The 11,523-nt window shown below is 37.5% G+C and overlaps 1 long non-coding RNA gene across 1 annotated transcript; it reads right to left on the bottom strand.

Annotated features, from left to right (window-relative positions):
- Nucleotides 1–6,386: 6,386 nt before the first annotated feature.
- Nucleotides 6,387–7,604, bottom strand: LOC121740846. Its single transcript, XR_006037687.1, has 2 exons — nt 7,254–7,604; nt 6,387–6,701 (listed from the first exon to the last, which is right to left on the bottom strand). It is a non-coding gene; the product is annotated as an uncharacterized LOC121740846 (long non-coding RNA).
- Nucleotides 7,605–11,523: the final 3,919 nt, after the last annotated feature.

The following is an 11,523-nucleotide window of genomic DNA, read 5'->3' as shown; positions in this document are numbered from 1 at the left end:
CATCCATGTCATTTACTTCTTTATATCATTAGTCATTTAATTCCACATAGATCTCAATGAGCCATATATCACCTTCACTTGGGCACACATCAATCATATCATCTATAACGCGTATATAATTCGATCTCGAGCAAACACATAGCTAGTTTAGCATGTAAATATCCAACTCTTACCAAATATATATATATATATATATGGGAGCGTTATTCTCCTATTCATCCCTTAGATCTTTTATTCTTCTTAATATGGGCCGTTAGATCTCATTCATCAACGGTCCAGATGATCTGGATTATTACACTATAATGGTGCATTATTAGTCGGTATGCATTATTCAACTGAAAATCTTCATTATTACACAATAATGGTGCATTATTAGTCGGTGTGTATTATTCAACTGAAAATCTGATTATTAAATGACACGTGGCACCAATCTAACCGTCGGATGACAAAATCGTGGGGCTGAGATTAGAAAGAACAAAGAACAAAAGATACAAAAAGGAAATAAATACATATATATAGGGATGCATTATCATGTGTTTATTCTCATATGTTTTCACAAACATTATTACATAATTGTACATATATGCAATTAGACCTCCGCAAAAGAAGATTTCCACCCAAAAAATTAACCTTTAGTTAGTAAAAATAATTTTATTTCTTCTTTCAACTTTTGGAGCTTTCAAAATTCACTGCATTACACTATCTTTAAATAATAAACTGTTTTTGCTCATAGCAACATAGGAGTAGAGCCCTATACCACAAGAAACCTCTTGATGTCTAGTTTAATTTACAAAAAGGTAAATCCCAAAACTCCAAGGGATTAGGTAGTAATGAACATTTTATTACAGCTTGCCAGCTTATGACAGATTCTGGCGAGTGTTTTCCAAGAATTTTTGAAAATAGCAAACGTTAATGAAATGAGTTGAAATTCTGAAGTGGCCTTCCTAAGAGATGATAATGACTAAATAAATTTTATAATAGGATTTCATCACTTTGGGGTGACCGAATCTAACTGTGAAATTCATAAAACTGGATTCATACGATCCATTTGATAACAAGGATTGAGAGAAAGAGAGATTTTATTCATGAAACTTCAATCAAAATACAAAAGCTCTCAAGCTAGCTATTTATACTAACACAAGATATTTTGGTGGAGTAACTAACTTCTAACAAACTTCCCAACCTACCCGGTGCTGACTAGATGCTGGCTATATGGTGAGTCAGCACTCGCATGCTAAATGGTGAGTCAGCACTCGCATGTTTCACAGCAACCAAACTCCACATTCATTTTATCCCATGCATGAGCATGCTTCTTCACTCTTTACTTTACTCTTCATGCATAAAGTCTTTCTTCTTGTTTCTCCATTCTTTAATTTCACATGCCACTTCAAGATGGATTGTAGAGGCTCTCAAAATTCATCTCGTTGAGTATAGAATGGAATACCATTGGTCCCAAGGGCTTAGTGAAGATATCAGCAACTTGCAAGTTGTTTCTGATGTGTAAAGGCTTAATAACCCCTTCCAAGAACTTTTCCCTCACAATGTGGCAATCTATCTCAATGTGCTTTGTCCTCTCATGGATTACTGGATTGGAGCATATGTATATAGCTGATTGATTGTCACAGTATAAGGGTACAACCTTCTCCACTTTGATCCCAAAATCAGCAAGTAAAGCTATAGACCATACTACCTCACATGTAGCTTGTGCCATTGCTCTATACCCAGCTTCTGCTGATGATCTAGAAATAGTATTCTGCTTCTTGGCCTTCCAAGATATCAAAGAGCTCCCAAGATACAAGCAATATCCTGTCATTGATTTTCTTGTGTCTTGACATGATGCCCAATCTGCATCAGAGAAGATACTGAGGTTGAGTTTGCTGTTGAGTAGAATAATCCATGGCCTGGAGATCCCTTTAAATATCTCAAAATCTTTTCTGCAGCTTCCCAATGTTCATCAGTAGGTTTGGATACATATTGGCTCAATTTATGGACATCAAATGTTACATCCGGCCTAGTGATGCACAAGTATAGCAATCTGCCAATGAGTCTTCTATACTTTGATGCATCTTCCATGTGTTTTCCTAAATCCATTCTCAGTTTCTTTAATGGATCCATAGGTACTGCTGAAGGCTTGCATCCTAGCATTTCAGTGTCTCTCAGCAAGTCCATGACATATTTTGTCTGAGATATCAGAATTCCTTTCTAGTTTCTTGTTATTTCAACTCCAAGAAAGTATTTAGGAACTCCCAAATCTTTGAATTTAAAGTGTTGTGATAGGAAGCTCTTGAAGTTCTCTGTCATTTCAGGATCAGTTGTGGCTACTAAGATGTCATCAACATATACAACAATGCCAAAGAAACCAGTGTGATCATTCTTGAAAAAGAATGAATGGTCTGATGCAGACTGTTGCAGACCAAAGTCTTTCAAGACCTCTGAAAATTTTAAGTACCATTGCCTAGAAGCTTGCTTTCAGCCATAGAGAGACTTTTTTAACTTGCAAACTAGTGTTGATTGAGGAGTTACCCCTTCAACAGTCTGCCAGTCCACTTTATAGCCTGGTGGAAGGGTCATGTATATATCTTCCTTCATATCTCCATAAAATAAAGCATTGTTTATATCAAGGTGAGATAGTGACCACCCATGTATTGCAGTAAGAGCCAACAAAAGCTTCACTGTAGTCAGTTTAGCCACAGGAGAAAAGGTGTCTAGGAAGTCTACACCTTTTAGTTGTTAGGATCGTCGACTGCAACATTAGTTTGATATTGTCCGCTTTGGGTCACTCCCAAAAACAAATCCGTGCGGGCTTGACCCAAAGCGGACAATATCAAACTAATGTTGCAGTCGACGATCCTAACAAGTGGTATCAGAGCCCAGGTGGCTATGGGTTGTGCCTGGATGAGCCCCGGTTAGGGTCGGGCCCTGAAGGACTCGGGTTAGAGTCGGGCCCAGGATGACCCAGGGGCCAGGGCTGGAACGACCCATGTTCGTGTCGACTGCGTTCCCGATGTGGTCTCGGTTTGAGGGGAGGTTTGTTGGGTTACAAACCCGTCCCACATCGGATGAGTAAGGGAAGTTGGAAGGTGTATATAATTCCTGTCCGACCCCAATTAGTTTGTGGCCTTTTGGGAGTGACCCAAAAACAAATCCGTGCGGGCTTGACCCAAAGCGGACAATATCAAACTAATGTTGCAGTTGACGGATTTTTTTTTGGGTCACTCCCAAAAGGCCTCAAACTAATTGGGGTTGGACAGGAATTATATACACCTTCCAACTTCCCTCACTCATCCGATGTGGGATGGGTTTGTAACCCAACATTAGTTGAGTGAAGCCCTTGGCCACAAGTCTTGCTTTATATCTTTCAACTGATGCATCAGGATTATACTTGACTTTGTAGACCCATTTACAATCAATAGGTATTTTCCCGAGTGGTAGGACAGTGAAAAACCAGGTCTCAGTTCTCGCAAATGCAGAAAGCTCATCTTGCATAGCTTGCTGCCGCTCAGGGTATTGTGAGGCTTGGTTATATGAAGTGGGCTCATAAATGGCAGACATGAGGATAATGTATTTGAGATACTCAGGAGAAAGTTTGGATAGAGTGAAGTAAGCAGAGATTGGATATGAAGAATTGGAACTGACAGAATTACAGATAAAGTCAGTGAGATGAGATGGTGTTTTTATGATTCTTCCAGTTCTAGAAGTATTGGAGTTAGAACTATTATTTTCTGGGCTAGATGAGGATGAAGAAGGATCATTATTGTCTGATGGAATATCAGGAGATGGGAGTGAAGTATCTGGATTCATTTCTGGTATTTCTGGAGAATTTGGAAAATGAGATGGAGTTAAGTGTGAGAGATGAAAAACATCCTCATGGAAGACTATATCTCTTGTGATGAATTCTTGCATATTCATCAAATCCAACAGGTTATATCCTTTGAAGTCTAAAGGATATCCGAGTATAATGCTCTTAGTTGCTCTAGGAGAGAATTTGTCTCTGCCTTTTTGAAGGGTTGAGGCATAGCACAGACACCCTATCACCCTTAAGTGTGAGTAAGATGGTGCTTTCTGGAAAAGGACTTCAAAAGGGGTTGAACTGTTTGGTAAAATAGAAGAAGGGATTCTGTTTATGAGGTAAGAGGCACTAAGAATACAATCCCCCTAAAATTGTATAGGCAAGAAAGATTGAAAAAGCAGACTCCTAGCAACATTTAATAAGTGCTGATGTTTCTCTCTAGCCTGGCATTTTGTTGAGGAGTCTCAACACATGAGTGTTGTATGACAGTACCAAAAGAGGATATTGAATTCAGGTGCATTATCACACCGAATGGCTTTTATTTTCATCCCAAATTGAATGAGAACTGTATTAAAGAATTGAGGTAGTATTACTCCAACATCAGATTTGTTTTGCATCAAATAGATCCAAACAAATCTATAGCAATCATCCACTAAGGTGAGGAACTATTTGAAACCTTGATTGGTGGAAGTATTGAAAGGTCCCTAGGTATCACAATGTACAAGATCAAAGCAATTAGCAGCTATGCTATCTGATCTCACAAATGAAAAGTGTTTCTGTTTTGCAAGGGGACAAATCTCACACAGAGAGATAGTTTTATGTGTGAAATGAAGGACATCAGACATGGATTTTAATTTGTCAAAGGATAAATGTCCCAACCTTTTATGCCATACATCAATTCCAGTGACAACATTTGCACAAGGAATTACAGAAGAGGCTGAGAAATAAGAAGAAGCAGCTGAAGAAATTGAAGGAATAGAAGAACCTCGATTCTTTTTTGGATAAAAAATCTCTAGAGTGTATAGATTCCCTATACTGCTACCCCTCCCAATCACAGTTGCCTGAGAAGCTCCCTGAATTTCGAAGGAATTGTGAGTGAAGACAACAGTGCATTGAAATGAGGAAGTTAGGGAACTAATAGAGATGAGATTAAAGGTGGAGCTGGGAACACAAAGGACAGATAGAAGAGTTATAGATGAGTTTAAGGTAATGGAACCAATATGTGTAACTGAGGCAGTTGCACCATTAGGAAGATGCACAGAAACATTTTTAATGGATGAATAAGTGTCAAACATGGATAAATCACAGCAAACATGGTGAGTGGCTCCTGTATCTAGCAGGTAATGAGGATTTTATGTAGTTATTGAAGCAACAAAAGGAATAAAAGAGATAGTACTGTGGATGGAGGATTATTTGGTGAGGCTGAAGATGATGATAGAGAGGGAGTGGCAGTAGCAGCAAGTTGAGTCTGCAAGAGATGAATGAGCTGTTGACACTACTCAGGAGATGGCGCAACAACACTAGTGGTGATAGTAGCCTTATCACATTCATCAGCTATTCTCCACATAGTTGACAGATTTTGAGAAATTGCTATCCTTAGCATTGAACTTCCCCTTTCCCTTGCCAAAGCTTGGTGGAAATCCATGTAATGCAAAGCATTTATCCATTGTTAGTTTTACCACAATGAGAGCATAACCTGCTTCTATTGTAAGATTGAGTAGCATTAGCAGAGTATAGTTGTTCACTCATTGAAGGAGTGACAATTAATGTAGAGGATGCATTGCCATCAATTGTGCGTTGCCTTTCCTCCTGTAAAACAAGGGAGAAAACCTTCGATAAAGAAGGTATAAGAATCATAGACAAAATGCTCGATCGGATCTGTGAAAAACTTGAGTTGAGGCCGATCAAAAGTTGCATACTACACTCTTCTTCTTGGTATGTATGCCATTTGGATGCACCATTGCATCGACATGTGCCGCAAACACACCAAGCAATAGGTTGAGAATGCCTATATTCACCCCAAAGTATCCTCAAATTGGTGAAATAGGTGTTAATATCATCATTTCCCTGCGTGAGCGACATAATTTTCTGCCGCAGTTGATAAGCTCTGGTTGTATCCAGTTGAGAGAAACGATCACGTAGATCAGACCAGATCTCATGCACATTGTCGATATACATGATGCTTGAGCAGATCTGGGCTGAAATAGAGTTCATGAGCCATGATACAACCATACTATTGCATCGAAGCCACGCCGGAAATAATAGATCATCATCGGCCGGCCGAAGAAGAGTGCCATTGATGAAAGCAAGCTTATTCTTCGCCAAAAGTGTCGTGGTAATGGATCTGCTCCAATTGATGTAATTGGAGCCAGTTAGAACGTGAGGAACCAGCTGAAAGCTTGGATTATCACTTGGATGAAGATAATACAGACTCAAGCTATCTTCCATCAGAGGAATTGGAGCCCCATTAACACCACGAGGATTGCGAGCCATCGCAGAGAAGAAGAAGATAAGCAGAAGCAATTTGTTTAAATGTGCTCAGATACTATGTGAAATTCATAAAACTGGATTCATACGATCCATTTGATAACAAGGATTGAGAGAAAGAGATATTTTATTCATGAAACTTCAATCAAAATACAAAGCTCTCAAGCCAGCTATTTATACTAACACAAGATATTTTGGTGGAGTAACTAACTTCTAACAAACTTCCTAACCAACCCGGTGCTGACTAGATGGTGAGTCAGCACTCGCATGCTTCACAGCAACCAAACTCCACGTCCATTTTATCCCTTGAATGAGCATGCTTCTTCACTCTTCACTTTACTCTTCATGCCAAGTCTTTCTTCTTGTTTCTCCATTCTTTAACTTCCACAGTAACCAGTACAGTCCGGCAGGATGATATAAAGTACTACAAGTTATTTCATATTTGCATGTCATTGAGTAATTCTCTCAAACACTTCATGCTCAACAATATATTTGTGTATATTATAGATCAAGCAAGACATATTTCCCCTTCTTTCTCTTCCTAACTCACGGACACTCTTCCAAAACATTAGATCAATAATCATCTTCTCCATAGTTCTTTATAGCCCATAACATAAGCTTCAGATTCTTCTTTCTTTCTTTCTTAAGTTCTAAACAAAATCATATTTACACCTATCAATCAGCATAATTCCAAAGCACAATTAAATACATCAAACTAAGTTCTCTATTTCATCCCAAGGTTTTAGACCAGCCCTGATTCATCTCCAAAGTTCAACTTTTATTTGCAATTCAACTTCAATTTACAGGTTAGAGACTAAATTATTGCCCAAACCAAGTAACTAGAACAATCTCACCAAGGCAAGAGAAGGTAAGTACTCAGTCCTATTCATTTCTTTCACAAGATTTGAGATTCAACCACGTTGATTCTTAATTCAATCATAGAGAATAGCATAAGTGGGTTAAAATCAGTAGTTACCTTAATTTCACAAGCTTTGGGATTGAGCGTGTTGAACTTTCTGCTTTAAATCCCACTTCCATGGAGATTGGAAGAGAAGGAAGATGGAGGAGGCCAGCGGCTTAGGTACGTCGTGCCGGAGAGGCAATAACAGCGACGAGCTCGCGTGATGGAGAGAATTTCTTAATTACTACTCCCATCCTTTTCTCTATTTATTTTTCTCATATTTTTATTTTCCTTTCTTTCTTTCTAGTACTTTTCAAGGTTTTAAGAGTTGAATGAGCTTTTTTTCAATTGATCTCTTCTTTCTTTCCTTCCTTATTTGATCATCATTTTTTTTCCTAGTTTACAATTTTTAGGGTGTTACGACTATTTCCCCCTTAAGAAATTTCGTCTTCGGAATTTTTGTAAGAGTCGAGCTAGACAAATATCGCTTTTACGTCTCATCTCTTAAGGTAATCCTTGTATCTCCTTTAAAGCAATTTTATCATAAAAAAAATTAACAGATTTAGGCAATCAGTTCACGCTTCACACAGAAACACATAATAAAGTCAACCAAGATTTACTTTGAACAATTATTAGCACATAGTACAAACTTCGATCTTTTAATACCTTATTTCATGCCATTTAACTATTAACATAAATTCAACTAACCTACTGTCACTATTACTATTTCACAGGAAAAAAGAATATATTATTTTAATCCCTAACTAATTATATTACATTTGTTCAAGTTCTAGATTCCAATTCCGTATTAAATAATACAAATGAATTTGATAGTCACATAATTCATATATAGTCATGGGACTTCATCATCTCACTCATTAACACATATCTTCACATAATACTCTCACATTGTATTAATCCATCCATATAATTTTAGATACAACATCTCATATAATTATTTCATAAAACTTCATATAGCTTTAAATAATTTATAATTTCGTAAAATTTGTATTTGATCAATTGCTTGGTTTCACTATTAATTATTATTGCTACATATATACACTTGATGCTAAATCCAAATTTGATTATCTTATAGGTATACAATAAGATCTACATAAGGTCAATGATATAGAACGTGAGTCAAACGCTATATGACACATTTATAATACAACTTAATCCGATCAAGAGTCTAGGATTGCCTAAACCTAGGCTCTAATACCAAAACTTGTAACATCCACTACGTTTTTTTATGATCGATCAAAATTAAGCTAAGAAAATTATGATGCCATAAAATATAGTACTATATACTCCCTGAAGAACTCGTGTGACATCTTTCTAGTCTTCACTTTCATAATTTTCGTTTATCATCGTAGCTTGCTCAAGTTAAATCATCAAACTGATCTAGCTGGCCTATGCTTGTCTTTTACCTGCAAAATGTCGGTGAATAGATCCACTGAAAACTCAGGCTGATCACCTCGACTTAGATTTGACTTGAGTGAGATGAACTGAAGATCTAAAAAAAGGTGTTCTCAAAACCTTAACCCACAATACTATTAACTAGCTTAGGGAAGTAAAGATCGATCCCACAGAGATGATGCGTTTGACATTTGTTGTTGGACACGGAATGAGAATGGTTGCGGCCACACTTTCTAGGGGGTGAGTTAAGTTAAACTACTTGACTAGAGACTAAACTAACTAAACTGATCTACTCATTAGACCAAACTAAAACTACTTGATCAACTCAGCTAAACTTTTCATAAATGGACAAACAGCATAAACGGGGGACTATCAGTCCCCTGCAAAGTGTACAATAAAGTGAAAACTTTTTAACAACTTTGTCTTCTTCACCGAATCAACATGAAAAATAAAGTAAAAAGTAGATCTGAAAAGCTACGAAAAAGAAACACCATAACAACTTGTAAACTTGGATCTACCCCTAAAATCTAACCTACAACTACGTAAACTAGAAACCAACCCATACTCATGCAGAAATAAAACATCAGCTACCAGATCTAAACAGAAACGTGAATTGAAAACTCAGATCTAACCAAATCAACATGAAACAAGACACTTGTGCATCATAAAACGGAAACCAAAAACAGATCAGAAGTAGCATGAATGAAACAGAACACATCAGCTAAAAACGAAAACATAGCTTCAAATCTACTGAATCAAAAACCTCAAAGCGTCAACAACATTAAAAGTAAACTAAAAAACAAACAACAAAACAGGAAATTGTTTCATCACTTCCTCTCGAAGTGGAATAGCAAGAACAGAACGATTAAAAGCGAAAACCAACACCAAACTACCACTAAACTAAACTACACTAGAACAGGACCAAGTGTGTGTGACGGAAATCAGGAAGATGAAGTATTTGGAGGTCCCAATTGCAGCTCTAAAAGAGAGCTGAAAACTAATAAGTGTCGCCCTGGAAGTTGCCTCCTTCCTCCTTCTCTATCTCCATTTATAGGAAGGCGTGAGGTCTTGATTCTTAGGGCATTTGTTCTCTGAAAAGTCTGCTTTACCCTTTGCCCTTGAGGATCTTTCTTATGCGACGTATCAGTCTTCTCATTGGGTGCTCCCGCTGCATGTCATTTGCTCCAACTTGATCCATTTGCGCAGCATTTTGGCTCCTTCTCCTGATCCATTCGTCCACCCAGTTGATCAACTCATTTTCTGAATATGGCGGATTTTCACACACACCTGGCTCAAAATTGGACGTTAGTTTACAGAATTTGATATAGTTTTAAGCTAAACACATGCGTGAAACAAGCCTCATCATATTGCTCACACTTAACCCATACTTGTCCTCAAGTATGAAAGAAAAGAAAAAAGAAAAGAGGTAAGTTTCAAAGCATGGTTCGTATTTAGAAACAGTAAACAAGCACACATATGTAAAAGATCTAGAAAGGAAAAACACATAAGCAACTAAACACATTGAAGAGACAGAAAGGACAGAACTGATTTATGTTGTTTGGCAATCGTCTCCACAAGCTTAAGGTCAATCCAATCGTCTACAGTCTCAGATTGCTTTCCCTCCCCTCTTCTACTTAATCATGCTTGTCCGTTTGTCAAGATAGCTCTATCTTCCCAACTGTTGGATTCACTGGGTCACTCAATCTTCACTAGAATTGTTAGGACCATTCTCTCATTCATTTTGTCACACCATTGATACTAGAGTTTTATTGACAGAAGCTAACTCCTTAAGGTCTTTATTTAGGTTGTAATGGGGCAAGGGTTGTAGTATATAAAGGTGAGGGTCCTATGGGTTCTAAGTTCATGATTTATATAGAAATGTGAAGGACATGTGAACTTAGGGATAAAACTATAACAAACACCCTATGTACAATCTGAAACTTTGGAACTACCCTTGGCCATTTTGTCTAATTAATCTAACTTTTTCTTAGGGTTAGGTTACATCTTTTTCTGCCCTCTCTCTTTTTTTTCTATTTTCTTTTTTTTGTGGATCAGGTTATACATTCTTCCTGCTAATTTTCTAACTTTCTTTTTCTGCCTTTCTCTCTTTTTTGTATGGGTCAGGTTACAATGTTTCCTGCTCGTTTTCTCTCTAATTCTCTGTTCTATACTCCCCTGTTTCACAACCTATTTCTTATCCCCAACGGTGAGTTGCCCTAGTCTATCCCCTTGTTCACATGACATGAAGGCTTATGGTTTCCAAAGTTGAGATGATCATATTTCAGGCTCAAAAGGTGTAACTAGGGGGTGCCCTTACAGTGAGGCAGGTTCATCTGGTTCGAAAGAATTAAGCTCAACTGGTTGTTCTTATTGCCTTTAGTCCTCACTAGCTTGTGTCATTTCCCTCTAAGCATCAATGGCAGCCTCTCTATTTTTTTTTATTTTAGTAGAAAGTGTTCTACTCTGGCTTTTAACTCACATTTTAGAGGGCTTCACAGAGGGATTAGATTAAAGCTACTTCTATCTTCCTCACATATTCCAAGCAGATTTTGGTTTATTAAAGAAGGGAAACTCACAAATCAACATGCATCTTCTCTTCAATCACTCTTACTAAGGGAATCTTGCCTTTATTTTCTTAAACCAGTTCTTTTCTGAAAACACATAAAGCAAAACACTAGCAGAAGATTCCTAACTAAACACATAACCTTGACAATAACTACACCAACTGTTTCCCCCATCCCACTTCATTACAGCTTGTCCTCAACTGACTTGATGAAGTGGAAAACATGGTGGTTGGTGTCAAAAGCAGATAAAAATCTTCTCACACTTAGACCAAGCATTGGGCTAAGTGGGAGAAGATAAAAATATGTCAAACTCTAAACATGCACAACTAAAACATAAACAACAAAGAACTTCTCACACTTAGACC

Source organism: Salvia splendens, chromosome 7, assembly GCF_004379255.2.
Source record: "Salvia splendens isolate huo1 chromosome 7, SspV2, whole genome shotgun sequence".
In the NCBI taxonomy this organism is placed as follows: domain Eukaryota; kingdom Viridiplantae; phylum Streptophyta; class Magnoliopsida; order Lamiales; family Lamiaceae; genus Salvia; species Salvia splendens.
Note: the sequence above shows the minus strand (reverse complement) of the source record. Positions and strands in the feature narration are given on the sequence as shown.